The following is a 17,845-nucleotide window of genomic DNA, read 5'->3' as shown; positions in this document are numbered from 1 at the left end:
GTTTGCCGAGGAAGGATTTGTGAGACAGGCTGTATTGTGGCAGACTGCAGTGTATTCCGCTAACAATCCGAAATTTGAGACGACTACTGTGTGAGGCACCGTAGATTTCTAGTAAGATCCCAAGTGAAAAACGATTCTGGTGAAGATTAAAAATCTTGGTAGTAAAAGTCAACTGACTAGTTACGTAAAGTCAGTATGAATAGTAGGATAATGTGACCTCAAGGATAAAAGAGCATTTAGAATACACGGTTGGTGATGTGTGACCGTATACATTTATTGAATTTCGTTTCACTGGATAGTTATAGATATCAATATTTGAAATTGACGGTAGACGATTTGAGGGTTTCCAATGCGGTAGTGATGATTATTATTTTTGGACAACATCCACTAAATGGTAGACGGGTGTTGGGATAATATTTTTTCTTCCCTAAAAATTCATTGCGCATGCTGAGATCGTGTTTGATTTGGGGGATTGTTCGTCACGTATATTAATTTTCGAGTTCACGTTTTGTAACGGGATAGAGACTTACTGCATTTTCCGACTTGCGTTTCTTTAATAGTAAGAGACGTTGTTCCGTTGTGTGTTATTAGTCTGACCAGGTTATTACTGAAATGTCAGAGTTTGTTTGAAATTGCTGGTTCGCCTGATATGCCAGGGGAAGCATATGACCCATTTTCCGCCCGACAATAGATTTAGGACGTCACATGTTATCCTTGGAGTATACTGATGATGAGACGTCCTAGTTCACGCTCGACGATAGAATTAGGAAGGTATCGTGTACATAGAGATTAGTGTTAGAATGTACAGATTTTAAGTTAGCCCGACGATAGGTGTGGGATGTCAGCTGTACATACTCAAGTCTCAGATTAGATGTTTTTTTGTTTTAGCGAAGTGACCTGGGCGAAGGTAGCATCTACAGTAAAATACGAAATATGAAGAGGGTTAGATCGGTAATAATGAGGACAACTTGTGCGCAGCTCCAACAGCTGGAAGGTGCTCCCTAAGATATGGGACCGTTATCGGCGAATGAGGGTTGCCCAACATTGGATATCGACCTGATGGTGATTAAATATTTTACTGTAATTCTCCGTGCGTGTTGAGTTAAAATAACTTTGATATTTTATTTTATTTTACGGACTTAATTCTTTTGTCGTTCTGACGTCCGTTTCGTTTTGATAGTGTGTATATTGACACTCAATGTATTAGTGTGAGACTTGAGTTGCGAATGTGGTTTCGATTCGTCTGCCAGTAATATTATTTCATTTTCAATCTTTGTCGTTCTTTCATCTTTATACGTAGTTGAGTTCGATTAAGTGGTAACTTTGTAGGTAGTGTGTTGGGACAAACAATAAGTAGATGGATCTGTAATGATAGTCATTGTTTAAAAAGGAAAGAATTCCTTAAGTTTGTTGTATTTTTCAATGTGGACTGGTAATTTTATTAAGCGTAACATAATCATTTCTAACCTGAAAATCGGTTCAATAATAATACTTTTCAAGTGATTTACCACTTTTTAATTAACTTCAGTGTTTGGCATTTCCTCCAAATGCGTGATGAATAAGTGTTTCCTGCATTTCGCAGTTTTGTTCCTTCAGAATGACGTAACGTAAGATCCTCGCGGATCATGTTGTTGGTTCCTTCCGAACAGCTGTTTGGGTGATGCACATTTAGCATCGGGATTATTTTATCACTTAAGGGTGTCATGAATGACAAATACATGGTGGAATTTTATTTCAATTGTGAATGATGCTGTTAACTCGTAGTGAACACCATGCTTTCCCATAATATTTCGCAACCTATCCAAAGCAACTGATAGTCAATTTGGTTCGATTAAGGGTCCATTCGGCGGGTGTTCCGTATCCGCAAGGGTATTCGACTGGTGGATAACATTAATTGAGAGGAAATCAGGCCTTCTGCTTGTTGAAAGTCAGATTTTCCACGGATCGTGTGGATTAATTCTCAGTTCTCGTTTGGAGTAATAGGTGCCCGGTTTTCAGGTCTTTCCTTTTTCAGTTTTTCAGTTTCGCTGTCCACTAATTTATTACTTTCTCCGAAGCAACTCATCGATAATTGTGAGAAATAAATCAACGCTATGCAATGTGACTGCGTTTGAAACTTCAATAATAAATGATTTATAATTTTTTATTTCATTGATTTATATTAAAATAACAATGTTGTCGTGCCATTTCGAATTTAATAAAAGTCAGTAAGCACATATTTGCTCCTCATTTCAAGTAGTTAGGCTCTCTTCTGAATCCCATCGTTTGGTTAAGATCGTGACCGAATTTCTTCTCGCAACGACCCATGATTTAAGAGTTATATATTGGTCTACTGTAGCAGCTGTGGCCGACCAACGATGGAATGGTACGTTCAAGGGTTCAATACATTACTTGCACAATGAGAGCAATAAAAGGAGGAGATAATTATATATTCTACACACTGTGTTGTAGTTACAGTCTGTGCTTCATTTCACAAATTTTTGTCAGGAAATGCAAATCGGTTCAGTTTAACGTTTTCCTTATAGCGTTATACATGATTTTCCATAAAAGAAGGGAAATATACTGTACCGGGAACGCCGCTACGAGAGAAGTCCGAAGTATGTTTGTTGAACTTCGCGCGAGGTGAAAGGTAGGCAGCCCGCCGAACGCAGCGACGTACCCAGCGAGTGTCGTGGCCGTCGTAGGCCAGCTATCCGCAACCATATATGGTAATGTTCCAGCTTACCCTCAAAAGTACATATTGCGCTACTTTATCGCTATTTCGACACTGCCATCTTAAAAACCATTACAATGACATCATCTGTCAAGATTACAAGAAAATCCACCGAGTATTATAGAAGTTATAAGGGCAGATAATACCCGGGTTCTAGACACTTCCATGCGAACGTGTGTAAAAGGAGGACCACCCGACCTACGAATTCAGTATCTGTCACTCCGCCGTCTCTGTGACACGGCTGACAGGAGGAGTATTGTGTGTGTCGAACTTCTAGTTGACAGTCTTCGAAATCCAAGTATTGGAACTTCGGTATTTTCTCTAAGTTTGTATCGGGACTTTATCATATTCTTGAAGGGCCTCAATGGGACTTTGTTATTTTCTGCGAGCATCGTATTGGAACTTTGTCATATTGACACATTGGAAATTTGTTATTTTTCGTGTGTCGTGATTGGACTTTGATATTTTCTTAAAGTGCCATATAGGAACTTTGTTATTTTTCTGAAGCGTCTCATTGGAACTTAGTTATTTCCGCCAAGTGTCACGGTAAGACTTTATGATTTTCTTAAGGTGACATACTGGAACATTGTCGTCGGAACTTTATTTTCTTCGAGTGTCGTGGTGGGACTTTAATATTTTGACACATCGGAACTTTATTTTCTTCGAGTGTCGTGTTGGGACTTTAATATTTTGACACATCGGAACTTTGTTATTTCTACACATTGGAACTTTGTTATTTTTTGAAGTGCCACATAGGGACTTAGTATTCGACGAGGATTGAAAGGACTTTGAATTTTCACGAGTGTTGTGTAACACATTGAACTTGCGTTTCGAACTTATTCGAACTTGTATTTTGTGAATCAATTTCTGGAACATTGACATTTTCCGAGCGTGTAGGATGAACTTGTGCCCTACCAACATAAACTTTCGTGTGAACGATATGACTTGTTTTCCCAAGTGCCTCATTGAATTTACGTCTTGTAAAGACTGTGAAACTTAGGGGACGTTCAACATTACGTTTAATTGTGAAATATGCAATACTTTCCAAGTGCTGCACTGGGACTTGTGTTTTGATTCTTATCCTCATTAAAGACTGTGACAATTCAGAATAAGCATGTCGCGTTCCCAGAAAGCCTAGAACTCTCCAGTATTTTGAGTGAATCCATAATTTATGAAATCAGACTTTTTCTTTCAAATAAGAGTTTCTTTAATGGCTATTCACTTCGCCTATTGACGGAACAAGACAGTTTCCGAGTGCTATTTATTCAGTTCATTGCCAATGTGTTTTAAATCTTCAGAAACTATGCATTAAGAACTATGGTGACTATAATCCTCTAGAATATTCCAATTTACAGTAAGCTTGCATTATGAACTTGCATTTCTACCGGTACGAAGTCGAAATCATCTTGTCCTTCGAGTGATTATTCCAGAACGTTTCGATTTAATATCTAGAGTGCAGTGACCATAATTAAAAGGTCATATCTGTTCAGACAGTGCCATGAATGTGTGGAGTGCCGTGCAGAAAACTCAAGTGTGAATTACGTCTCAAATCGAACCCAGGAACGTGTGCCAATCTTCGAGACATTCCAGAACCTCGAGACATTCCCGAACTCCTCATCCGAGCAGGCGTGGTCCCTGCCCAGGCGATGTCCAACGCCATGCCAGGACTTGGAGGTACCAAGCAGCCACGACACTTCCATGCTGCTGTACGAAGGTGATATGAACTTGCTTTTGATGATCAATAAACTCAATTTATCAAAAGAATCTCTAAAATTGATAACAATACCCCTCTCTGTACCAACTCCAATGATAAAGTCACTCCCTAGGTTAAGAACCAATATCAAGCGCCTTAAAGATATGAACACATTTTAAGGGTACACTTGCAAAAAACACATTAACATTGGTATGAAACAGCAATGGGTTTGTTTAGACATATTCGCAGATGTCTTTCTAGTAGCAGCTTATTCATTGGCACGTATTTTCAAATTAAAATAGTCTGAACACACATATTCCATTACATTCTTAAGAATTGTAATAGTACCAATCCAGAGGATTGTGGCAAATATTTCCATTCTCTTATTCCAAACGGCGTCACCTAACATAGGGTTACCGCACACATATTATGAAAACATATTTCAAGCTCCCTGTAGAATAATGATACAATTTTTACTACTAATTTACATGGAAACAGCCTTTCTGAAATTTAACAAGATGCATAAGAACATAACCTAACCTATGAAATTAGTTATACACAACACTGTATCTTCAGAAGGAGAAGTATCATATTCTTATTTTATTTCAGTACATGGTATTACAATTAAGAAATCATTTACTTACGCGTTTATTTCTAAGGAGTTAACAACTGCTGTCATTGCAGTTATTGCAAGAACATGTTATCCCGAGATGTATAGTACACCAGTCGCAGTTGTGAGAAGATCGATTCGCTCGCACGTAGCGAGGAATCGATACGGGAGATGATTGATCACATTTAATATAAACGCTGGAGTAGAGTGTACGAATACTGATAACGGATAAAAACTAACATGCCCGAATTTGCCCGTAATAATGGATGAATGAGTAAAAGGGTCCTCATTGTAACCGGCAGAAATTGCATAGAATAATATAGGAACTTTTGAAGGTTATAATAACACTGTTATTAAAACGGGGGTTCTCTTCTTTTACAACGGCCGCGGTTTGATGGGTATTGGAGTCCAACATCTCACTTCAGCCCTAAGTGCCCGTCTCTAAATTCCTCTTCTTGCTTGAACCATGCTTAGCAAGCTTATAGCGTCTTTTGCACAGGTTCTTAATTTCCCATAACTAAAATGAATAGAAATAAATATTTGAGAATTTTAGCATTTACTGAACGCTAAAAGCGAGTTTTGCCCATTTTGAATGACATGAAATCGAATATAAAATTATATTGCGCTTAAGGAATAATTTTCAGTACTGGAAATTTCTTCTGTTAAATGCAGGTTTATGCTAAATCTAGGTCACGCAAAATCGGCATTCGACAGTAATATGGACTATGTTATTGCTTCGTTTACATTATGTACAACCTATATCTATAGGCCTATAAGCTCATCAAGATTTCAGTAGGTTATATTTATAACACTTCAGAGAAACGTACATTTCAATTATGTGTATTCCAGATTGGGTAACATAATGAGAACTGCCCCTGGACCCACGAGATATGCTCTTCAGAGGACAGGTGATTCCCAGATGTTGGCAGTGAAGTTACTCGTCCTTCATAAAATGCTGGAAAATACATGAGTGGAAATATATTGTCAAATGGAGAGGTTTTTTGTAGATAAAGGAAAACCTATAGGCCCATTCCTTTGATAGAGCTTGAAGCATATTTAGGTACGTATGATTTACATTATTTAATAACAATATCAGTTCCTGTCTTCATTGCTGACTATTAATAATCAGAACCAGTTGCATAGAAAATCAATACTGGCGCGCGGAGCTTCCGGCTAGCCACTGAATTGTGCTTCAGCCGAGCTCCATGATGGACGGCCCATGTCGTGTTTGCTGGAAGACATATTGGAGTATCTGGGGAATGGATTTAAATACTCCAGGTTAATGTGCTTGAAGATTAAGGCTACGCCTTAATTTTTTTTTATTTCCAGTTATTACCATTCAATTTTTATTTTATTTAAAGCCATGTGAGCACTAAATTGCTGTCTGTGTGTACCTTTGAATGAGACCAGAATACGTTAATTTTGGATAACATTATTTTGGACAGTCTACAGTAAAAATGTAAGTAATTTGACTTCCCAAACTCATGCTGAATATCTGCTGCCATGGATTAGTTGAAGTTATTACCATAAATTGAAGTAACAAGCCATCGATCATCATGTGACGTTAATATTAGGCCTACTGATCGTAGGAAATTTCGGCAACAACTTTTACGTCCACCTAATGAATAATCTTCTCAACAAACTATTGTAATTAGGTTAAAAATATCATATTAACATGTCTATATTTTTTATCAAAACCAAGCCAAGAGGTAATTTGTGCCTATGAGTGTTAATGTCATTCTAATTGTTTCATTGAGATTATTGTTTGTGTAAAATTTTCGCCTCCATATTTTTCCTTGGTTTTGATTATTATTATTATTATTATTATTATTATTATTATTATTATTATTACTATTATTATATTTATTAAATTTTGGCCGGTGTATTTCATTCTATTTTCCCTTGTTTTTGTTATGTGATCTCTAATCGTGCTGTAAATTTGTGTTTTGCCCTGTGTTGGTTTATTTATCATTATGGGATCATTCTTTTCGCTGTTCTGGGGTCTAATTTTGATTATCCCTCATATACACATCATGGTGTTTCCAAAGACCCTCACTTTAAATGTTATAACAATTTTGATCACCTGTTAAATACTCTGTTAATCCAACTATCATTCAATGTATTAATAATTATTTTTATTTATCTTCTGTAACTAGGCCATTCTAGGGAACTGAAATTTGTTTCTCCTGTTCTTTATTCTCCTTTGGTTCATGGTCACATGTCTTATTCACATCCGTGTTTTGTTTTTTTACCTTCCATTATTTATTTGTTGTGTCACTAAGTTCTTATCCCTTATCTTGTGGATGCTTTAATTTTGGCAGGCCTTGCCTGTTAATGATTAATGATAGATTGGCTCGGGTAGCTGTATGCTTCAGTTCGTGTTACATTGTTCTGTTAATTGTGGACCATTAATATGTTTTTCCTTTGTAATATTGTAATTGGTTTGGGAAATTTTTCTACCATTTATTATTGTCATTTCAATTTCTTTATTTATACATGTGATTTTATTTGCTGTTCGAGTCACATTTTGAGTTTGCTTGTGTCTGTGTTTCCGTAATTGCTTAAACATTCATGTAAGAATGAATTGAAACAAAGTTCAATTTAATCAGATTAATACTTAGTTACTGGCCAGTATTCTATTTTTTTAGAAAGGTATATCTTAAAATTAAATATTAATTTTTTAAATGGTCTCAGGTTCATAGTAATAATCTAGGAAGGAATCGACCTTTCAGTATCCTTATTGTTTTATAGAATTGGTTAACTTTTATATTATTTAGTAACTTATTTAAAGTTATTAGTTATCAAATTTCTTGTAATTTTATCCATTTAAAATGGTAATTCATTGTAGATATTCATGAAATTTAAATCTTTATTCATTAAGTAAATATTTAACTCCAATTCTAATTGTGTCTCTTCATTTGCTAGTGCTGGCTACTTCCACTTGGCAACTAGTTAAGTGGTAATTTAAGATCTTGCCCTCTTAACTGTCTATTATCCTGGGCCCCTTCCATGCTTTATGTTCATATGCTGCTGCTCCAAATAAGTAATTTTGTGCTTTGATGTTGTTTCTTGTTGTTTTACTGTATTCATATTTGTGTCCTTGGCCTATTGCAAAATGGACATTGAAATACCCCATAACAACATAGTCATACTGAAAGAAGACGACACAAATGCTATGCAGTGGACGATTGCAGTGATCAAATGGGTATCATGGTAGTGACGGATTCATTAATATAACAAATGGTCACGTGAGTAACGGTCAACATACAAGGACTATTCACAAACACTATCCATTATGAAGTATGAAACAGAAAGGCTCTCATTCATAAATCGTTTATTTATTCATTGCAAGTTTAAGTAATACTATAAGTCACAATACACTAGTAACACCACAGACCATATTAGGAAGAATAAGAATATTTTTTGCTTGCCACGAGATGGCTACAATATGTGTAGTATAAAAGTGATAGCTCATAGTAAGCAAACATATCCCATGCCACTTATACCTACAAATAATTGTATTATCTAGAAATCAATAATTAATATAATCAATAAGATTACAAAGGTGTTTCATTTGGATGCAACAAGTAAAGTATCCAGTAAGAGTAAAAAAAATGTATCTTATAGCAACTCTGTGTTCGAAAATATTTACGAAGTCAAAAGTATTAGTAAGAATGATACCAGGTCACAAGTGATAACACGGTACTGGTCTTTCGGGTAATCCTAACTGCTACACAATTCATAATGCCAGATCGTGGAACAACTTGAAGGAAAGGTGAAAATTAGCAAAGTAAACAGTCAATCTCATAAAAAAGTATATTTTCCATAGGACTATCAATCGTATGCATTGAAATGAAGGGTTAACAACTGATATCTGTTGAGCCATTTTTAAACTATTTTCATTACCTGTAGATGGATTATCAAATTATGTACATTACCTCAAGAGTATTTTCCTGTGTTGACCCTGGCTCTGTTAACTCTGATTTAACTTCATTTTTCAGAACTACCATATCTGATACATGTTCAATATTTTCCTGTGGAAAATAAGGCATATTAGGTATGCATATAACACGTATCTACAAATACAGTCACCAACAAATGAACATGATAATTCATTACCTGCCAGTGTTACAGTTACTTTCAAAATTTCACTAATGTTTAGGAAAGATTTCTAGCGGCAGAAGATTGTTAATACCAAAGTCTGTACTGAGAATGGGCTCACTATCCTTCCTCGCTCCTTATGTCAGAGAAAGAATGGGACTGAAAACCAAATATAAAATCAGATATATTTTCTAGTCATATCAGAAGATATCCTAGAAGAGATGGAATTGGGGCCATCTCGCACAGAATTTGGAAGGATGCTGCCATAGTCATTAACACTAAATCGTATGTACTGTATCGGGAAAATATACGGAATAAGGAATAAGGGCTTGAGATCCAACAAAGGGGTGAACGGATCTTATGGAGCAGGTACAGAGAGATGTATTCGCTGATCGACATAATAGCTGATTTTGAAGATAAAATTTATTCATTTCATTGAGTAGGACTTGCATTTTCCCTGTTATTTGCTTCATCAAAAATACTTTAATAAACGGACTCAATTTCGTCTTGAAGTTTTAATATCAAATTAATTGTGGCAAATGTCTGTCATTCCTAAATGAATTTCATTTCAAAGTACAACCTCTTCCTTTAAAAGTTCTTAAAATTCTTTCTTGAACTCGTTTGAATTATGGAAAAAGAGAAAATTATTGAATTTAAATTAAGTTTCCTTCACTTGACAATATGGAAAATTTCCCTACAGTGTTTTCTAAATGATTAACACTTAAAATTGTGCAAGTCTCCACTAGACTCTCTTTAAACATTTAACACTTAAAAGGATATCGCAAAGAGATTCGTCTTACAAAGTTCGATCTTATAATTTCTTTACGAATAGAAGTTTAATAAATATTCTGATAATACTGTTGGAATATTATGATTTCCAGTAAGAGTGAATAAACTGTTTGTTGAAATGCTATCTAAACCACTGATTCTAATATTCCACCAATGAAAAGATAGTCTTGTGGAATTCAAAAAGAGTCCGAAAAACACTCATATCAACAATAATCTGGAATTCAGGAATGGTTTGTGAAGATATGCGGTTCAGCGAATAGCATGTTTGACAGCCGGTGTCGTGATGTCATCACCCATGGTACCACGTTAAACTCCCTAGTTGAGACCACGTCCCATGTCCCATGTCATCAATCCCACACTGACAGGTAGACATGAATATAATTGACACTCAGGTTTTAACGCGTTTTTGGCTGGATATAAAACACGAAAGAGTTCAACTGACTAGTAAAAATTACCGAGCGTCTTATCTGACCTGCTTCAGACTACGAACACAGTATCGTCTTAAGTGCACACCAGCAGTAAATTATTGTTCTGAAAATCGTCGTTTAAAATAGCAGTGGGAGGATATGTACAAGTGTTTTCACACTGAGATCACAGTCTATTCAAATGACGGAATGTTGTATCTCGCGATTGTTTACAAGTCCTGATTGCGGTACTACATCACGCACTCGCGACGAAAGATTCAATACGTTGATAGTTCAAAATTGTCATTAGACGTGTATATTAAAGCACTATTATGAAATAGCCTGCTTTAGTAAACGAGACATTATTTTACAAGAAAATGTCCTTAACTTGCACACGTTTATCAGATGTAAATGTTTTAAGTTATTCTGTCTAGAAGAAAATTATAAGTTTTACATAGTCCAGTTCACTCGAGTTAAAGTCCAAAATGTAAGGTAAGTTACTATCACCAGCACTGTTAAACACTTTAAAAATGATGAGATTACCAAGTTGTAGTAATAATTTAAAAAATTCTAAGTCCGACACTGTTCACTGGACTACAAGTCCGAAGATAATTGAAGCAGAGTACGTGATTGCTGTTCTTTTATATCGTGCAGCTGTGTTAGCTTTCCTCCCCTTCTGATAAAATTCAATTTTTTACTGTGGAATAACTTTTAAATCCGTGGGCCAATTTTAATAAAATTTTCACATGTTGATGTTTAAATCATGGACTACAAGATCGTGTATGTCATTATTTGATATCTCCGTGGGATAAAATGTTAGTGAAAGTACTTCTCGTATGTTCTAAAGCAATCATGCGTTGCTCACGTGATCATGACGTCAATCTCCAACGTGGAAGTTCTGACGTTAATAGCTCGCTGTTTGCCTGCCTGAGCCGTGCCGTTGCAGTTCTTCGCACGTCGGGCCGTATCGTTGCAGTTAATTGACATTACACAATAATGTTCCAGGCCGTTAATGCTTCCTAGTACATATTCCTCCCTCAGTGGCTAAAGCAAACTCGAAGGATTTCCTTTTGCTCGTTTTTGTTTCTGGACATATATCTTGAGGTTGGAGACCTTGTATATATCCCCTAGGGTAACATCCATCCTTGCTATCGTCTGATGATGTCTTTCAATAGAGGAGGACGATCATATTCGAGAACCCATATCTCGTTGAAGACGCGAGCCTCAAGATATAACCTAATACGAACGTTAGACTTGCGAACAATTGCCAGTGGATTGATATAAGGCGTAACGCAAGGCGAAATGTTGTCATCTTCCTTCATTTGCTGGATAAGGACTTTAGCTTCGTCTCTAAACTTGTTCGGAATCGGATACGGCTTTCTATTATAAGGGGAACGATCAGTTACAATAAGGTGATATACGAAACCCTTAATTTCAACGAGTTGGTCATCAAATACACTTCGATAGATACTGAATACCTCTTGTCCAGCTTTCCCTAATCCGGCTACGAGTTCTGGGTCTTCAGCCAAACTGGATAAGGATATAAAATTCTAGGGACCGACTATGGAGTTTTCGTCAAGTACGGACTCTTCTTTGTCCTATTCTGGTTCACCCTTCGTAACAACCATTGCTTCGGCTAGTGTATCCTCGCATTCAGCGGGTAATACATAGTCACGACTGACCTCTCCGGCAGGGGTTCCAATCTCTTCAGTCTCTATGTCCCCATGATCCACCAGCTGTAGCTCTAGAGAATCAGCATTGCTCAAACTTACAAGATTGGCGTCGTAATTTATGGTTCCTCTATATTTTATCATAAAGTCTGACCCTAAAGTAATATTATAGTTGATACGTGCTATTACAAGAAAAATATGCTCAAATGACTTTCCACTGACGTAAAATTCTACGAAAGCTTGCATCCTACACTTGATATTTTATCTGGAATTATTCCTTGGACCTTCAGTTATGCAACTGGCATTAGCAAAATGTCGTTATTATTCTTCAAAGATTCAATCAGTTTGTCAGATATAAGTGAGGATTGCGCTCCAGAGTCAATTAAAGTGATTACATTTAATATCATGACTAGACTTCTCTTGTGCTCTGATATGCTGCTGGTATTCCAACGAAGTTGCTCCAGGGTCATCGTTAGGTTTGATTCTTTCTCTGGCGTATTCTCTCGTTTCTTTCCACCTGCATTCTAGGTCTTCTCTTCTATAATACTTTTTTTCTTCTGGAGCTTCCTCCTGTTTTCTCCAAGAAGGTCTGTTCCTATAGGGAACTTCACCACGATTCTGGCGTCTTGGAAATCCACGATACCTACTGAGAGAGGTTGTGTTATTCCGCCTCTCTTCTCTCGGTTTTACGTTCTCTCAATCAGGCGTCCTAATCTCGGCAGAATTGGTAGAAATATCTTTAGTCCTGCCCCCTTTAGGAGTTAACGGGTTGTTAGCAGTATCAGGTCTCCTTCTTGTGGCATATAAGTGTTCTATGGTCCGAATGTTAGCAGTTACAAGTATCTCCTCTACATGGGACGGGAATTGCAAAGTCATGATCTGGATAAGCTCTTTATCCGGCAGTGGAGCATCCAGAAATTGCATTTTCTTAAGTTGTATGAGAAGATAATCACAGTATCGGGACGTATTGACTGAAGAATTATACTTTCTGGGGTATAATTGCACTTTTACAAGATGTTGGGTTCCCGTATCCAAAAAAACAGTTTAGAACAGCTTTCTTAAAATCCTCGTAGGTATCAAAACTACTCTTAAATGCGATGAACCACGAGAGAACTCTGCCTTCCAGTAACTTAGAGACTGTAAATAATCTTCAAAGTTTCGTAAAATTTAATGGGCTGTGTACTCAACTCGTCCGGAAAATTTAGTTGGTTTGTCGTCTTGGATCTTAATAAGAGTTGTTGTATATGACATATCCTTTTAAGTAGCACGGCTTGATGAAAATGATAGGTTTTCCTTTTGCTTAATTTGTGTCATCTCTTCAGATAGACTGAAATACAGTGTCTCAGGTTTTGATTTCAGCTTGTAGAGATCATTAACATTTCTGTTATTTGTGTTTTCTAACTGTCCAGTGAAACGCTTATCAAATTCTCCTTCTCGTATTTCGTTATTGATTTTACTAATATCATACTTAAATGATTCACTGAATTTTTCCTGAATTTGGGCCATTTTAATCTGACCTTGCAATATGTGGCTGTGTGATTCTTGAAATTCTGATATGAGTTCCTTTCATTCGGAAGCGAACGATTGAACTGATAGAAGAACTGTTCTAATGTCACAATCTACAGACTCTATTGATTTATTGACTGGTTTTATATGGCGTGGCTCAGGCTATGAAGCCTGCGGTTATGCCAGACCATCTTATATGCGCTACATCCTGTGCTCTAATTTCTTCCTTGAGAATTTCAAGATTCTGAAGAAATAGGGTTTTAATTCACTGAGTTTGGCTTCTACTTTACCACTGGAGTCAGAATATCTCGTCTCAATTCATGTACCTGCTTCCTTGAATCTTTGCTCTAAGTTGGTATTTGATTCATTGAGCATATTGTTAATGGTATTGTCTGCTTCAGCAAACCTCCTCTCTAGAGCGGATTGACCTTCCACAAACCTAGGCTCCATCTTTTCACTGGTGTTAATTTCTTGGATAGCTAATTCTTCCATCTCAGCATTGGATTGATCAATTTTAATATTTAACTGTGTGCTGGACACCACCATCTGAGTGTTAATTCTATCTTGGAATTTTGGTCAATAATACTCAGCCTAAGTGCTCCAATGGCTGCAAACAAAGCGAAGTGATTAACCACTTTAAAATATTTAAAGTTTGATGAAGCTCCAATAGCACGAAGTACTAAAGGTGTAATCAATTTTGTGCTCGAGTGTTGGAACAAAATCTGTCCATGTTGATGTTACTTCGTGTTCATAGTTATTCATGTAACTCCACTTAATACCTGCATTACTTTGCATGTCGCAGCTCCAAATCAAGTTTGTGCGCCATCTATACATCAATACAAATCGAGGCCACTCACTGGGAGCCGACTATATCCTTCCCTCTCTGTACCAGGAAAAGATATGGAATAAGGAAGAAGGGCATGAGATTCCACAATGGGTAAACGGTCCGTATGGAGCAGGTACAGAGAGAGGTATACGGTGATCGAAATAATAGCTGATTTCTAAGACAAAATTTATTCATTTCATTGAGTAAGACTTGCATTTTCCCTATTAATTGCTTGATGAAAAATATGTTAACAAATGGACTCACTTTCGTTTTGAAGTTTTAATATCAAATTAATTGTGGCGAATGTCTGTGATTCCAAAATGAATTTCATTTGAAAGTACAATCTCTTCCTTCCTTCAAAAGTTCTTAAAATTCTTTTTGAACTCATTTGAATTACGGGAAAAGAGAAAATTATTCAATTTAAATTAAGTTCCCTTCACTTGACAATATGGAAACTTTCCCTACAGTGTTTTCTAAATATTGTGGTTTTCCTGAGATCACAGGGGCTACATGCTGCATTGATACAATTCTGTTTCAAACAGCATATTTCAATGCTTGCAAGTGTGAAAATAAAAAACGAACATGCAAGAAGAACGTTCATCACAGTCATATAGCAGGGAAAGATGTGACATAGCCCAAACTCAAAGCAACTACAAATGAAACATTTTACTACTTCAAGTATGGTATGCAGTGTTCTGTGAAGAACTGTGGGAAAGAGAACACCATCAGCAGTGTTGTAGTGTACATCTGCAATTTCAGATCTTCCATGAACTCTCACGAGACCTTTTAATCTCACATGGATTCATAAAACCTCGTCGGTATGAAAGGAGGTGGGGGAGGGAGTGTCATCAAAAGCTTACATTCTAATATAAGTTAATTTATTAATAAAAGTGTATTCAACTATAAAATTCTAGAATACACTGACTTAACCTATTTAATATAGAAGAAAGAGAACAGTAGGTGATGTAAATAAAGGATGAAAAACATGCACAAAGTAGGGAGGAAAATAACTACAAAGAGGAAAGAAAAGTTATTTTAATGTGCCAGAAATCCTCAAAGAGTTGGAGCCCACTATGAAGGGTCACAGTAAATTGAATTTTCCCAGATATCATATATTCTAGATCCCTTCGACATGGTTCTCTATGTAACATAGACACAGACATGTATTTGAGAAATAAAATGAGCTAATTACTATTCTGCCTTTCTAAATGAATTCAATGTCTAAGAAAAATACTTATTTTGAAAGAAATCACATTCAGATTTTAACTCTCATATGCCATAGGCAAATCTTCTTTTTCCTTAACACAAATATATTCCAGCAGTTTGTAGATGTGAGGGTAACCCAGAGTAATCATACCTGTGTTGACATTCTGTTTAGCAGATTGATGTATCCAGTCTCAAAAACACTGACGAAAGATATGTGATTCAACTTCTACACTAATTAAGACAGGAGTAATGATTTTTACCATGTGGTGATAATGGTGGAGCAGTAGTATTGCAGGATATTATTTTTAAAAAGTAAACTGGGCCAACCATCCTCTATTTTAATCAGAGAGGAAAAATAGTAGAGGTGTGACCCCTAAACCAAAGTACATTTGATACAGACAGAAAAAATACAGACTAATCCAACCCAAACATTAACACACTCACCAAGAGTTTCCGATAATAACACATTTTCTTTAACATCATTTTGAGATCTGTACAACTTAGAAGCAGTATCATTTAAAAAAATATCAAACCTAGAGTTCTTCATCAGGAGTGTGCTCATATGCCAGGTTCAAGTTTGACACAGAACATAACAAAGCAAAATGCTCACATCCTTGATATTTTCACACCTTTACCTTCTGTAATGCCTGTAAATTAAAACTCAACAAACACACATTTATTCTGAGAATAGCGTGCATTAACTGCAGAAATTTAATTTTAATTATTACCGTCAAGTCACAGTTATTTACTGAACATCTCTCTTCCAACTTTCAAGGTTTTCGAAGACTCGGAGGTGCCAGAATGATGCACAGGAATTCACTTTCATGCTAGTACAACTACAGGCATGTGCTGTGATAATACAGCTTCTTCACATACCTCTAGACAGAACCCAAATCACACTCGCCAACACGAAATTAGCATGTCATCAGTTTACCATCTGAGCTATCAGATGAAGAGCCAATGAACTGAAATCCACACTCAGAGGATAGCAATGGACTGTGATTAGAGTAGCAACAGACAAAGCAAGGAATGATGATGAAAATATCTTGCTTCTTCTCAAAACAATTCGACGGCATCTCCGCCTTTATCAGCGTGTTTCCTTTAGACGAGCTATACTCACAGCAAACTGCCACGGCAGAATTTACTACATGCTCACCCAACATTAGTGACATTGTACAGAAGTTTCAATGATGCAAATCTTACCTGGAGTTTTTTTGGAGGAAAATTATGTTCACCATGCGAGCCAGGGACCTACTGTGCATAACCTAATTCAATCTAGCACTCACCATTTTCCATCACTTCAGCAACTACTAGCACTGCAATTGGCTGACATATGACAGGAAATGATGTCAATCCCACAAAGATTTCATAAAGATACCATGCAGAATAAATTCATAACCACACACACCTCAGAAATCAATTTCAATAACCAACAGAGGTAAACAATTAAACAACACAGAGTCAGTCAATGGGTACTTAACACATGAAATGCCCTGAAGACTCGATCTTGAGACAATGCCTATCACAAATTTGTCACTACCTGGACCTAACCTAGGCTCCTTCACTATCAAGCCCACAACAATAATTCAGCTTTTTGCCACTATCAAACAAAGAATGCACTGCCGTCCACTAGTAAATGCTAGAGGCCAAATGTCCACCCAACGGCTCTAATCTGGGGGCTTATGCCACGACTACTGTTGTTTGTAATTCCTAAGAGTTGACCAAATTTATTAATAAGAATTTATTGCAGCCAGATGGCCATATAATGGGATTCAACAATAGGTTTCAAGGTTACAAAGTAAGCATGAAACATTGTCACAAAACATACTGCGATTTACAGATGCTTGAGGCAGTTTAGTCTTTGCTATAGTCAACTATGCTCTTTTCCCTTTTACTACACAGTGTTATGTGGTACCAAATTTATTCAGCTACTAAGGGTTAAATTCTGATCTCTATAAATTTATCTGGAATGGGACTTACAAGTGATGCATTTCTTGTTCCTTCAAGCCAGGCTGGTTCCTCTTTGATGTTTACTTCCAGCTCCATTTTACACTGCCACTGAAGTAGTTAGAAGGTACTGGGGATCGTTGATTACTTTCAATGACCTTACACTGAAACACAGGCCAGAAAAATATATTTCCTAATTGCTGTCATTGCTACTGTCGATATCGAGATCATAGTACCCTGGTTTTACTTTAAAACTTTTCTTATTTATAGCTATATAATATACAGTTTCATATGGAACTGAAACCACAGCATGTTGACTTTTCTTTCTAAAAATCCAACATACGATGATTGTGATTGAAATTCACAAAATATCTTGAAGA

At 36.5% G+C, this 17,845-nt stretch overlaps 1 long non-coding RNA gene across 1 annotated transcript in view; it reads right to left on the bottom strand.

The window, feature by feature from the left end:
• Positions 1-17,630, bottom strand: part of LOC136882164 (uncharacterized) — a 37,363-nt gene extending 19,733 nt beyond the window's left edge. Inside the window, exons 1-2 of the long non-coding RNA XR_011018773.1 lie at positions 17,499-17,630; positions 8,955-9,050 (exon numbers count right to left, since the gene is read on the bottom strand). This is a non-coding gene — a long non-coding RNA (uncharacterized lncRNA). The remainder of the gene's footprint in view (positions 1-8,954; positions 9,051-17,498) is intronic.
• Between the last annotated feature and the right edge of the window lie 215 nt (positions 17,631-17,845).

The sequence above is a fragment of the Anabrus simplex genome, chromosome 10 (assembly GCF_040414725.1).
Source record: "Anabrus simplex isolate iqAnaSimp1 chromosome 10, ASM4041472v1, whole genome shotgun sequence".
In the NCBI taxonomy this organism is placed as follows: Eukaryota; Metazoa; Arthropoda; class Insecta; order Orthoptera; family Tettigoniidae; genus Anabrus; species Anabrus simplex.
This window is presented reverse-complemented; position numbering and strand designations above follow the sequence as displayed.